Genomic DNA, 13,278 nt, shown 5'->3' with positions numbered 1-13,278 from the left:
GCAAGCAACACAAGACAACAATTCTGTGCAACGAGTCTCAAGAGGAAGCTCTTTTCGACCACACGACTCTTCATCACAGGCTGTAATTTGTGTGGCCCTGTTTTCAGCACACTTGATTTGGGAATCCCACTTAAAACTCTCTCCCGGGATTACCTCTTCATGCCACTGAGCAATCTTTCATTAGAAAAGCCACTTCCAAACTGAAACTCCATTTCTTGCTTGATTTAACACTGTCTCTTAATCTGGTGTTCGGGATTAGCAAAATTGCATGAGCAGCAGGATTCTGGGTGCCCTAAAAGCTGAGTGGAAGGTTTTGATCGTGAAATGAAAAATGACCATTCTGCAGAGAAATGCAAGAGAAGTGTGTGTGGGGGAGGGGGATCTTTAGGCCTTTGGCAAAAATGAAGCATCTTCTCCGGCACAAAGATACTTTCACATGAGTAAGAACTGACAAAAAAAGGGATTAGTTTGTTTGCAGGCATTAACCCCAAAGACATTTCCTCTATTGTGACTGGAAAGTCATGGATTTCCCCCCTCCCTTAAAAAATTTATCTTTTACTGTGCCAGTTTGTGTATACATTATATTCCAGTATGCAGCCTTCTAGATTCCACAGAGCTTGTCATCAAGGAAGATAGAGAACAGCAGGGGAAATCTCTGGACCATAATCCCAATGTGCGTCACTAGGCCTCTGAAAGTGGAGGGTGGTCCTCTCCCCCAAGTAGTTCACCACCAAATGATGTTGTAGCCACTGCCTCCCCCCATCAAACTTCTGTTTTTGTCTGTCCGCATGCACAGTCTCCCACTGCCCTCCTTCTGGATCCTGATTCTGCCTTCTAAAGTACAGTACAGTGGTGCCTCGCTAGACGATGATAATCCATTCCATTGAAATCGCTGTTTAGCGAAATCATTGCCTAGCGAAAAGCATTTCTCCATTGGAATGCATTGAAACCTGTTTAATGAGTTCCAGTGGGGAAGAATAGTCATCTAGCGAAGATCGGCCATAGGGAAGCCGCTTTGCGAACTGCTGATCAGCTGTTTAAATCGCTGTCTTGTGAAGCTTTGGTCCCGAAAACACCTGTTTGCAAGCGCGGAGGGAGCTGTCAAAATCGTCGTCTAGGAATCACTGTTTTGTGAATCACTATAGCAATCACAAAAAGTCAATGTCTAGCGAAAAAACTGTCATGCGGGGTAACTGTCTAGCGAGGCACCACTGTATTAGCTGCTGCTCCCTGTTGGGTTCCTCCAAAACTATGCTGCAAATTAAGTGGTAAAAATAGAGATACTGTTGGTTGAGTTCCGGAAATGGTGCTTGAAGTTGGTTCTGATGTGGATGGGAGCAAACCAACTGAAACTTAAGGAGAAGATTCTACCAAAGTTCGGAACATCTGCTGACTTGAACCATAACTCCCAAAACACACCAACCAATCGCCATATTGCATTGGGAATTCTGGCGACTGTAGTACAGAGGAGTAACTTTTCTTGACTCTGGTTCCCACTTACTGCATCCACTAAGAGCTTTAGACTCTCAGAGATAACAACACCACTTCAATCCCATACACTTCACAACAGCCAGATGGGACCGTGTGTTGTGCGTCTTTGACTGGGTGCCTAACCTGGGAAACATCATCCTACCCTGTTTCCCTGAAAAGAAGACAGGGTCTTATATTAATTTTTGCTCCAAAAAGCGCATTAGGCCTTATTTTCAGGGGATGTTTTATTATTGTCATGTGCAACCATCTACATTGATTCAAATACAGTCATGTCATCTTCTGGTTGCTGCACAAGGGTGGAGGGCGGGGTTTCACTTAACTAGGGCTTATTTTTGGAGTCGGACTTATATTACGAGCATTCTGAAAAATCATAGGTAAATGTAAAGGTTCCCCTTGACAATTTTTTTTTTGTCCAGTCGTGTTCGACTCTAGGGGGAGGTGCTCATCCCCGTTTCCAAGCTATAGAGCCAGCATTTTGTCCAAAGACAATCTTCCGTGGTCACATGGCCAGTGCGACGTAGACACGGAACGCTGTTACCTTCCCACCGAGGTGGTCCCTATTTATCTACTTGCATTTGCATGCTTTTGAACTGCTAGGTTGGCGGGAGCTGGGACAAGCGACGGGAGCTCACTCCGTTGCGTGGATTCGATCTTACGACTGCTTGGTCTTCTGACCCTGCAGCACAGCCTTCTGCGGTTTAGCCCACAGCACCACCACGTCATACTAGGGCTTATTTTTAGGTTAGGTCTTATTTGAGGGGAAACAGAATAGGAACAGGCTGCCTACCCCTTTTTTTTTTTTTTTTTTTTTTTTTTGCAGCTAGCTTTCACACAGGACTGACCCAAGACATTTAGCCACCTGAGGCAAAGCAATGCACGCCCAGCCACCCCTTCAAACAATTTTTCTGATGTGATCCAGAAAGCCTTATTTCGCCTATAATCCTACAACAGTTTGCTCATGAAGAATCTCTCCTGATGGATTTAATTCCGAAGTGTTACGTGTAGGATTTAAAGATGGATAAACTGATCAGTTTGACCTTTATCACCTTTCTGTTTCCAGGAAACAGATGGGCTAGTGGAGTCTGGGACCTTTTTTTTTTTTTTTTTGAAAAAGTAACTTCTCCAACCTCTTCCAAGGGCAGACCTATGTGTCTATCCTTGAGGACAACAACATTTTAATCTCCCTGGGCCTTTTTGATTTCCATGTTTCTTGCCTTCTACACTGTTTTCTTTTTAAAGCATTTATTTCAATAGGAGTGTTTGCGTAAAGCATTTTATCAGCTGAAATATCTACAGTATATTGAGTAAAGTGCGAAATGAAATCGCTGATCAATTCACATTACACAAAGTATGCCTGGAGTAGATGTATTTCTATAAAGTATGTCAGCTGATAATGCGGATAAAGTTCTTTCAGTTCCTTGAATAATTTATATACATACATCCTCTATACACAAATGTATGCAATGCAGTGGAAATGTACTGAAATGAACTTCCAACCAACAGTGGGATTTCCCCCTCCAGTGAAACTGAACTAAGATTTAGTTTTGTTTGCACTTTGCTGGAGTTTGAATCTGATCGCTCTTCAAAATAAGGATGGTTGAAAGCATTTCTCTCCCTTTTGTAATCTCTGTTATCATCAATATTTTCACATTTTAAAGTTTGACTATGTAAGGGAGAAAAGACCTTCATGATAAACCTACAAAACCACAGGAACATACAGCTAAAAGAACAAAGATGTAGTCCTGATATTAAATGCTTTTAGTAAATATCTACCTCAAATATCTGAGCAAAGTATTCACCTAATAGGCTACCTGCTTTTTCATTATTTGCATTTTATTTATTGTTGGGGGGTTTTTTGTCTGAAAAGTTTCCAAGATGATTCATGCTCCTTTTGGGGTCTGGTGATATTTAATTCTGAATTGAACAGCAACTGTTTATTTATTTATTTTTTACATACTTAGCCATGAAAACTTTGTGCAGGAGATTAAATCTGCTTTAATCTTTATACAGTGGTGCCTCGCTTAACGACGAAAATCTGTTCCAGGAAAATCGCTGTTAAGCGAAAACATCGTAAAGCGAAATTAAAAACCTCATTGAAACACATTGAAAACCATTCAATGTGTTCCAATGGGGTAAAAACTCACCGTCCAGCAAAGATCCTCCATACAGTGGCCATTTTCGGTGCCTGTGTAACCAGAAATCTGTCCCTAAGCACAGCGGGGAGCCATTTTAAACACGTGGTGGCCATTTTGAAAACCCGACGATCAGCTGTTTTTGATCATCATTTTGCGAAGAATCAGTTCCCAAAGCAGGGAACTGATCATCGCTAAGCGAAATTCCCCCATTTAGACCATCGTTTTATGATCGCAATTTCAATCTCAAAAACATTGTCGTAAAGCGGATTTGTCGTAATGCGGGGCAATCGTTGGACAGAGGCAGCAAGATTCAGCTGCCACTCTGGATGGCCTCTTGATATGAAATGTGTTCTTCATCTCATGCAGCGAAATGATTCGCACCAGCCCTGTTGGTCTTCCAAATGGACTACCCCCTAAGCCATCGAACAGTATACATTTTTAGCACAGTTGTGTGCTTGAATAACAGTCAAGATTCTTCCAGGGAGGGAAGAAGACTTCACCTTGAGATATTGTGCTTGTCTAAACAAACCCACCCTTCTAGAAGTAAACTTGGTCTTAAAGCAAAGGGTGATTTTTTGAACAGCCAGGTCCAACTTTTCAAATGCTCTGAGGTGAGATTCATTCATTAAAAGGGATAGTTAGAAACAGGACTATTTTCGTTCTCTACTGCTTGCAATAAAATATATTCAAAGTGTTTCATGTTTCATTAAAATTATCAGCAGAACAATTTTCATCTAATGTTAGTTCTGCTTTTAATAAAAAAAATTGGAATCTTTTTTTAAAAAAAGAATATGGAAAAAAAAAACCTTTCTCCTCTTTTTTCTCCTTCACAATGATGACACCGAATATTCCCACGAATAAAGAAATAACCCATAAATTGAGTTATGAAGGTCATAGTCTATGAAGTACAGATATTTTCCCTTTTTTTTTTTTACCAAAAAAGGTGGGGGAGCATTGTCAGCTCTCCTTGACAGAAACTGCTTTCATTCATGGTGAATTTAAAGCCTATATATCAGTTGGGGTGGGGCGGTGGGATAAAGATCATTTTCAGACGCCTTTATAGACTTTGAAGTGGAAGCTTTTAAAAACCCTCCAAGTCGTCAATTTGTTTCTTTTTTTAAAAAAAAAAAGAAAAATATTTTTAAGCATCCTAAGCCTCCAACAATAGCCCTCCTTAAATCGCAAAGTAGAAAAAGTAGTTTTGAAAGCTTTCTTTTACCCGATGCCACAGCTGTGACAATTAGATTATTTCTCTGTGATGTTGTCCATTGTTTGCTGATTAGGAGCTTTGCAACCAGCAAAATGATTAAATCAAAAAGAGATGCTTAAAAAAATAACAGTCCGGGGGTGGGGGGGAGAGATTAATGTTGCTTATTATGATATCCTTAGCCTTATTGCACCCAGGGATAAATAAAAGCTTTGCTCCAGGTGCCTCAGATGGGTGTTGAAACAACACATCAATATATATGAACCTGTCTTCTGCATCAGACCACTGGGCCATTTACTTCAGTACTATCCATCTGGAAGGGATGGGAGGAGGTGTGATCTGACCCCCATAGTTATGAACAAGACACTTACACACACCCCTTCTTGGACCACCAGCTGCCAATCAAGAATGGAAAAAGGAGTAAACTGTGGAAGCGGAATCAGATAAGAACATGAAAAGAAGAGACACAGAGAAGAAGGGATGCTTCCTGCATCTTCATTTTTTACATCCAGCAGAACAAATAAGACTCGCTGGTTTAACACCATACCACCTTGAACAAACAGAGTCTTGTCTGATTTGGGAATCTAAGCAGATGTGGTCTTGGTTAGTCCTTGGATGTCAGACTGCCAGGAAAGACAGTAAGGTAAAGGTAAAGGTTGCCCTTGACATTTAGTCCAGTTGTGTCCGACTCTAGGGCGCGGTGCTCATCCCCGTTTCCAAGCCATAGAGCAAGCATTTGTTTCCGTGGTCACGTGGCCAGCACAACTAGACACGGAACACCGTTACCTTCCCACCGAGGTGGTCCCTATTTATCTACTCGCATTTACATGCTTTCGAACTGCTAGGTTGGCAGGAGCTGGGACAAGTGACGGGAGCTCCCTCCATTGTGTGGATTCGATCTCACACCCTGCAGCACAGAGGCTATTGCGGTTTAACCCACAGTGCTAAGCAAAACCTGCCCGAAACCATGGAGAGCAGCTGCCCGTCCTGGACTAGAGGGTCCATTGGTTTGACTCATAATAATTTGGCTTCTTGTGTTCCCGTATTTCTCTGGTTTGAAGACTTGTGAATTCCAGAAAGAAACTGGGTAATTATTATTTAGCAGTTATATATTGCAAGCGCTCAAAGAGTATGAACTTTATCTGCTTCAGGCTGGAGTATCTTTGATCTTCCCCTGCCTGAGGACATCTGGTTGTATATACTAATGACCACAAGTGCTGGCTTTCAGCACATGCCGGCAGGGTTGCTCCAAATGGCCCCTATCAGTGTACGCTGAACGTTAATTCCTGCTGCAGCTGCTGATGTATATGAGTCGATCAACACAGGCTAGGGACATCCATAGGGACAACTGTTCTAGAACCACCATCAGTTTGTACAAATGCAATCTCTTGCATGACGAGAGCTCAAGTGGTCGTCAGGTCTCGTTTCCCATAATCCCTCACTTTGAACAAGAGCCCATTACAGTTGAGCATTTGGGTTTCAGGAGCTGCAGAGAGATCTGAGTTGGCCATGTTCTCTAGTGGCACCTCTCTCCAAAGCAAAGACCACCTGAGTTTGGAAAAGGGATGTAGCCAGCAGACATGGAAGGGAAATGTGCGGTAGCATCTGTCCTTGTATATCTAGTGGTGGGATTTCTTCTGCCACAGTTGCAGATCAGAACTAGATCATGTTTTTTCAAAGAACAGACGTCATCGCTCCCTTCTGTGCTTCTACATGTGTGATCTACCAACTACAAAAATTTCATCTGATACAGTGGTGCCTTGCTTAACGGTGATAATCTGTTCCAGGAAAATCGTCGTTAAGTGAAAACATTGTAAAGCGAAAATAAAAAGCCCATTGAAACGCATTGAAAACCTTTCAGTGCATTCCAATGGGCTTAAAACTCACTGTCCAGCGAAGATCCTCCATACGGCAGCCATTTTCGCTGCCTGTATAGCAAGGAATCCATCCCTAAGCACAGCGGGGAGCCATTTTATTTACCCAGTGGCCATTTTGAAACCACCGATCAGCTGTTGAAAAATCATCATTTTGCGAAGAATCGGTTCCCGAAGCAGGGAACTGATCATTACAAAGCGAAATTCCCCCATTTAGACCATTGTTTTGTGATCACAATTGCAATTGCAAAAAGATTGTCGTAAAGCAGATTCATCATAATGCGAGGCAATCGTAAAGCGAGGCACCACTGTACATGCTAACATTCCTTTTACTCCACGCTTAGTCCGTGGTGAAAGTGCTCCTGTAGGAGTAATTTGGAGAAAAGGCCTGCAATTCTCCAGCAGAGCAGGAGCTTTGTCTACATCAAAGTATGACGCCACCTTCCAGAATTTCCAGTGAAGATCTGTACCATTACTTACTGTTTCACCACTGACTAGGAGTTGGCAGCGATTTTCTGCCTGCAGGTCCACTACCACCTGATCTGTACTCCCTGTCGTAGACCTTCTAGGTTTTCTGTACCAAGTCACTATTTCACACATACATGGATATGTGTTTCTGTATTTCTCATCACTTAATGATCTTACAATTGCCAACCTGAAGCTTGATTTGGGAAATGACTTGGAACAGCTGAAGGCAAATATCTGAGTTATTTTTGAACAATGAAAAATAGCATTAATGTTTAATCATAATTTTGCCTTTGTAACAATAAACAACCTCATTTTGAGGGGATCTGGAACTGTTGTGGTAACTAATTACTTTTCAAAAGTAAGTCTCAGAATATAAGGTTATATTACATTATTCATAGCAATGAAGTAATTTGCTCAGATGTGTTTCTTTGTTTTTTAGATGATGATGATGATATAGTCAGTCTTATGGAATGGAAGTCATCATAAGCTATCTCCCAAAGCCAGCATCAGAAGCTTATGAATACACAAAGGACTAAATTCACATAAGATTAGCCCAGCTAATATTTTTCCACCATAACAGTTTAAGTGCATTCTTTGTTACAAACTTCAGAATTAGACAAGAATGCAAAAGATAAAGGAGATATTTAATTTGGGTCAAAAAGTTTAAAATGGGCGTAGCAGGAGGAAATCACTGATTACATAGCATTGCAATTTGCAAATGTATAATCACATTATCTCACTTCATCTGGAAAAGCTCTAGAATTGAAGAGTGAAATCTAAATGGCACCAGAGGGGTTCCTGCTGGGGTTGAGAAATGCCACAGAATGGGAAACATTTGCCAATTGCATCGCTCCCCCACCACCACAAGTAAAGGTTAAGCCACAGATGATCCTTCAGAAGAGAGAGCAAAAAGAAGTAATCCTACATTTGGGTGAAGGTTAAGTAGAAATGGGGAAAATATTCTTCAGAGTTCTTCAGAGCTGTCGCTCCGATGCCTGAATCACCTGCCTGGCTCCGTTTAAATGTGGTTTATCAGAATTCTTTACAAACCACTTTAATTGCTTTCTCCCAGTATCTGTCTGCTTAGTTACAGCGCTGTGCGTTCTGCAGGTGTCCCACAGGAGATACCAAGGTTTTGGCCTCATCAGTCCCCTGCCGAGACCTTTATCAGTTGCAGGCAGTGAGTCTTCTGATTGGATTAGAGATTGATTATATACTAATCATGCCATCTTGACAGGCAGACAGGCAGCTTGTGGTCAATGGGATTGTGTAATCAGCACGGAGATAATGAGATACATACAGCTGCGCTCGTTGGAACAGCGCGTTTCGACATACAAGACATGGCTGGGCTTAGAAAAGAACCCATTTTCCACTGAAGGGATTCAGGAGGAGAAATACAAGTAGCTCCTGAACTAATGAAGTGGATGGGCCAAAGCCGAAAAGACGCTCAGCTGCGGACGCGCCTGGGAGTGAAAGGAAAGTCCGATGCTGCCAAGAAAAATACTGCATAGGAACCTAGAATGTAAGATCTATGAACCTCGGGAAGCTGGATGTGGTCCAAGAGGAGATGGCAAGAATAAACATCGACATCCTGGGCATCAGTGAACTAAAATGAATGGGAATGGTTGAATTCACTTCAGACGATTATAATATCTACTATTGTGGGCAAGAAGCCCGTAGAAGAAATGGAGTAGCCCTCATAATCAACTAAAGAGTGGGGAAAGCTGTACTGGGATACAATCTTAAAAATGATAGAATGATTTCAATACGAATCCAAGGCAGACCTTTCAACATCGCAGTAATCCAAGTTTATGCACCAACCACCGATGCTGAAGAGGCTGAAATTGACCAATTCTATGAAGACGTACAACACCTTCTAGAACAGACACCAAAGAAAGATGTTCTTCTCATTATAGGGGACTGGAATGCTAAAGATGGTGACAGCGGCCACAAAAACTCAAGCTGCCAACAGCAGCTGCCGCCATCACCGCCTCTTCCAGGGATGCAACTCTCTGGCTCTCTTTCTCTCTCGGCACCCCCAGCACCAGCCTGGCCAGGGGCCGCCTCAGCGCCCAGTGGTGCTTCCTACTCCTCCTCCTCTTCATTCTGCTTCAGCCACCTCAGCTCTGGAGGCTGCCTGGGCTCACCTCGTAAAGTTTACTCCTCTGTCATGGTGGGGATAGCTGCTGCTGCTGAGTGCGCCTTTTTTTGAGGGGTGCCCTCAGAGGAAGGTTGCCAGACCTCCATGTGGGTGGGGCTGCCCCATTCTGTTTAATTTCGCGGGTACCAGTGGGGGCTTTTCAAATTCTGTGAGGGTGTGTTTTTTTTTAATTTTTTGTCGTGCCCTTCTCCGCCCCGCCCCCAGGCTAGGCAGTCGCCGGTGCTCCCTCCCTTCTCCGCTTCTTCATCTTGCTGCTGCTGCTGCTGGTGGTAGTGAAGAAGGAGCCGGAGGGGGTCATGGCTGGCGACGAGGGCTCACACATCCCTCCTCCTCCTCCTCCTCAGAGCCATAACCAGGCTAAGGAAACTCCTGGCAGCTTCCTCAGGCTCTTGCTCTGCTTGGTGGAAAATCTGATGCTGCTCAGCCTCACCCAGACTCTGCCTTGAGTGGCCCCCACATAAATTGAGTTTGAGACCCCTGGTCTTGAGAGTCCCCTGGACTGGAAAGAGAACAAACCTATCCATTCTGAAGGAAATCAAGCCTGAGTGCTCACTGGAAGGACAGATCCTGAAGCTGAGGCTCCAGTACTTTGGCCATCTCATGAGAAGAGAAGACTCCCTGGAAAAGACCCTGATGATGAGAAAGAGTGAGGGCAAGAGGAGAAGGGGACGACAGAGGACGAGATGGTTGGACAGTGTCATCAAAGCAACCAACATGAATTTGACCCAACTCCGGGAGGCAGTGGAAGACAGGAGGGCCTGGCGTGCTCTGGTCCATGGGGTCATGAAGAGTCGGACATGACTTAACGACTAAACAACAACAAAAGGTATCTTTGTTATGGTGTATGAATTCATCAGATCCAAGACTTTAAGATGCCAGCTCAACACAGAGAGTCCTCTGATATTAGAGCCCAGGTGTACCTTCTCAGACAGCCAAGTCCCTAAGGGACTGCCTGCAGAGAAAGGTCTTTGTCTGCTTGTAGAAGGACAGCAAATATGAGGCCAGACTGGCCTCCCATGTTACAGGAAATAAATGCAAAGTATGAGAATTAAAATATCTAGAAACACTTGAAAATTCTTTAAAAATTAAAGTGTTGATTAATACAGACTGAAGAGCAGACCAAGTGATAAGCTTTCTAGTTATCAAGTGCACAGGTGAGCAGCTGGATTTTACCTTGGTGATGAACTAAAGGCATTGTTGATGGTTTACAGCCAGGCTTCCAAAACAAGGCCATTCTGTAAGCAGCATTCTACAGCTAACTAAAAAGCTGTCTTTTTTATGCTTATTTCTTGTTCTGTAAATGTTCTCTTTATTTCTTTGACCCTACCTGTGTTTTTTGATCCACATCTTTCCCAGGGAAATCCAAATTCAGAAAGCAAGAGATATCTAGAGATCAGGTAGGAGCCATAAACCAGAGAGTTAATGTGGTTACCATGTGTTGTAAAGTCACTTCCCACTTATAGAAAAGCAAGGGTGGGTGATACCTTGTTTTCTTTCCCATTTATGGTAACCCTACTAGGGTTTTTATGATAGGAGAGACAAATGAGAAGTGATTTGTCATTGCCTCCCCAACTACGTTTCCATGGCCAAGTGGAGATTTGAACCTGGGGTCTCCTGAGCCTAACACTCTATTCAGTGCATCACACTGGAGCTCACAGACTAATCTAGATTTAGACACAGACAGAGATACAGATACCAGTTCAGAGATAGGAAGTGACGGTTACTTCCTAATAAATAGCATGGTTGAATGTTACGTTGAAGGTTGTCAAAAGGCACTCATTGCTTAATGGTCTGCTGGTAAAGTTACAGTTTCATCTGAGCTTCCCAAATGGGTATGAAGCATCATACCAGGCTGAAGATGAAACGATATGGAAGGAGTCACTGAGAAGCATTAAAGCAGCAGAGGTTCGCCTCCCTAGGAGTAGCAGCAGAGCGCTTTCAAGTCAGCAGCTGATAGGAGCAAGTCAGGGTGTAAACACGAACAAACAACCTGCAAGAAATAAAAATTGGAGTTAACAAGGCAGTATGCTAACAAGCACTGAGAAATCATGTGAAATGCTTGAAGGGATAACAGAATCTGAAGAGCAGGAACAGATGAGCCATCCAGGAACTCAGTTCCCATTTCTGCTCAAAAGCATTCGAGAAGAATATGCATGTAGATCTGCATTTAAGAGAGGCAGAAATGGTAATGTTACTGATGAATATTGTTAAAGTTATGGCTGAAAATCAATAAGTGCAAGACATTCTGGGCTGAAATTCTCCTATCTTCTTAATTTGAGAGAGGTTCAGCATAACCAATGGCAATGCATTGTGAAGGTGAATTGCGTAGGAAATCACAATGTGTTTAGGAAGTAGGGGAAATTATATAGCCAAGGTGAGATTCACCCTGATCAGGTTCTGCCAAGTGGCAGGAGGTGTCAACAGTGGGAAAAAACTGGAAGAAGAACCAGAGCAGTTGGCAACCCATAAAACATCAGCAAACGGATGGCTTTGAAAGGTTAAGTGAAATTAAAAGGGGAGTTGGCAGCAAGCAGGAAATGCTGACAGCTCTTCTGTCCAAGGGCTCTGTGGGCAAAGCAGGAAACAGACACTTCCTAAATTCCTTATTCTTGTCAATTTAGGCTGTCTGAACTAAGGGTGTAAAGACTATTCGCTAAATTCTTTATTTTTTATTGATTTAGGTGGTCTTGACTCAACAAGATGCCCAATGAGGAATCATCAAACCTTGCAAAATAAGAGTGAGAGAAAATGTTTTCTTTAAATTATCAGTGCCTTTGCAGTTTGCACAAACCGCCTTTGTGCAAAACTAGTCTTCTCATACACATTCACAACAAATACAAAAGGTCTAGCTTATTGTTTAAGAGAAATGGGGGGAAGAGAGAGAGAGCCTCCAGTGCATGTAACCCTTAAAAATCAATGCAACAGCCAGTGTTGTTATGCAAAACCTATGTTAAAGCAAGATTTTGCTCAGTTTTGCTCAATTTTCTAATGTCTTGGATTAGGACTGATTTAAGATTGCCTACCTCCAGATTTGACCAAACTCCAGGAGGCAGTGGAAGACAGGAGGGCCTGGCGCGCTGTAGTCCATGGGGTCACGAAAAGTCGGACACGACTTAACGACTAAACAACAACAACAACCTCCAGATTAAGACTACTTGCTCCAAATGACCTGGTGAAGGAATACCTTCTTTAGCAGTGCTGTTGTCCAGATGCTGTTGGACCGCAACTCCCAGCATTCCTCACCATTCACTATTCGGGCTAAGACTGGTGGACGTTGCAGTCCAACAATGCCTGGAGTGCCAGACACAGCCCCTCCGAGGGTATAGTAAGAATCAGATTCCATAGTCCTAAATCAGGATTCCTGACACCTTAAATCTTTCAGCATCAATGTCAGTTTCATTTATACATCTTCATAGCATGCTTGACTCACATCTGACAGATGTTGGGGGTGTAGGGAAATAGAATGTTCTCCTCATTCACAAAATCATAATATTTTAGAGTTGGAACCCCCACAACCTGGGCTGGTTCATGTTTCAGTTTGTGCAAGTCATTTTGCTGAAATGAAATGATGCACCCAACTGTTTTTCTGCTCGATAAAATGGATACCTCACACCTGCGCCCCTTCCTGCTCCTCCCATCACCTCCCTACTTGGTCCTCCTGCCTCTTCCTGCTCCACCACCACCATCTCCAGAGACAGTGGCACAGCTTTCCTTCTGGAAGCCAGGCTGCTATCTCTGAAGATGGCAGAGGAAGAGGGAGGAGGTGGTGGTAGGACCAGGTGGGGAACAAGGAACTGGTCCATTTTTCTCGAGTCTGGGGGTTGTTTGTGGTTCATAGGTAGCCACAAACCACAAAACACCGTGATTTGCCATTTTTCCCATTTGTGCCCATCTCTAAATAGGACATAGAAGGAAAAGGCTTGGAACAGTATACCTGCATTC

Source organism: Pogona vitticeps, chromosome 6 (assembly GCF_051106095.1).
Source record: "Pogona vitticeps strain Pit_001003342236 chromosome 6, PviZW2.1, whole genome shotgun sequence".
Classification (NCBI taxonomy): Eukaryota; Metazoa; Chordata; class Lepidosauria; order Squamata; family Agamidae; genus Pogona; species Pogona vitticeps.
The sequence above is the reverse complement of the archived record's forward strand: the minus strand, read 5'-3'. Positions refer to the sequence as shown.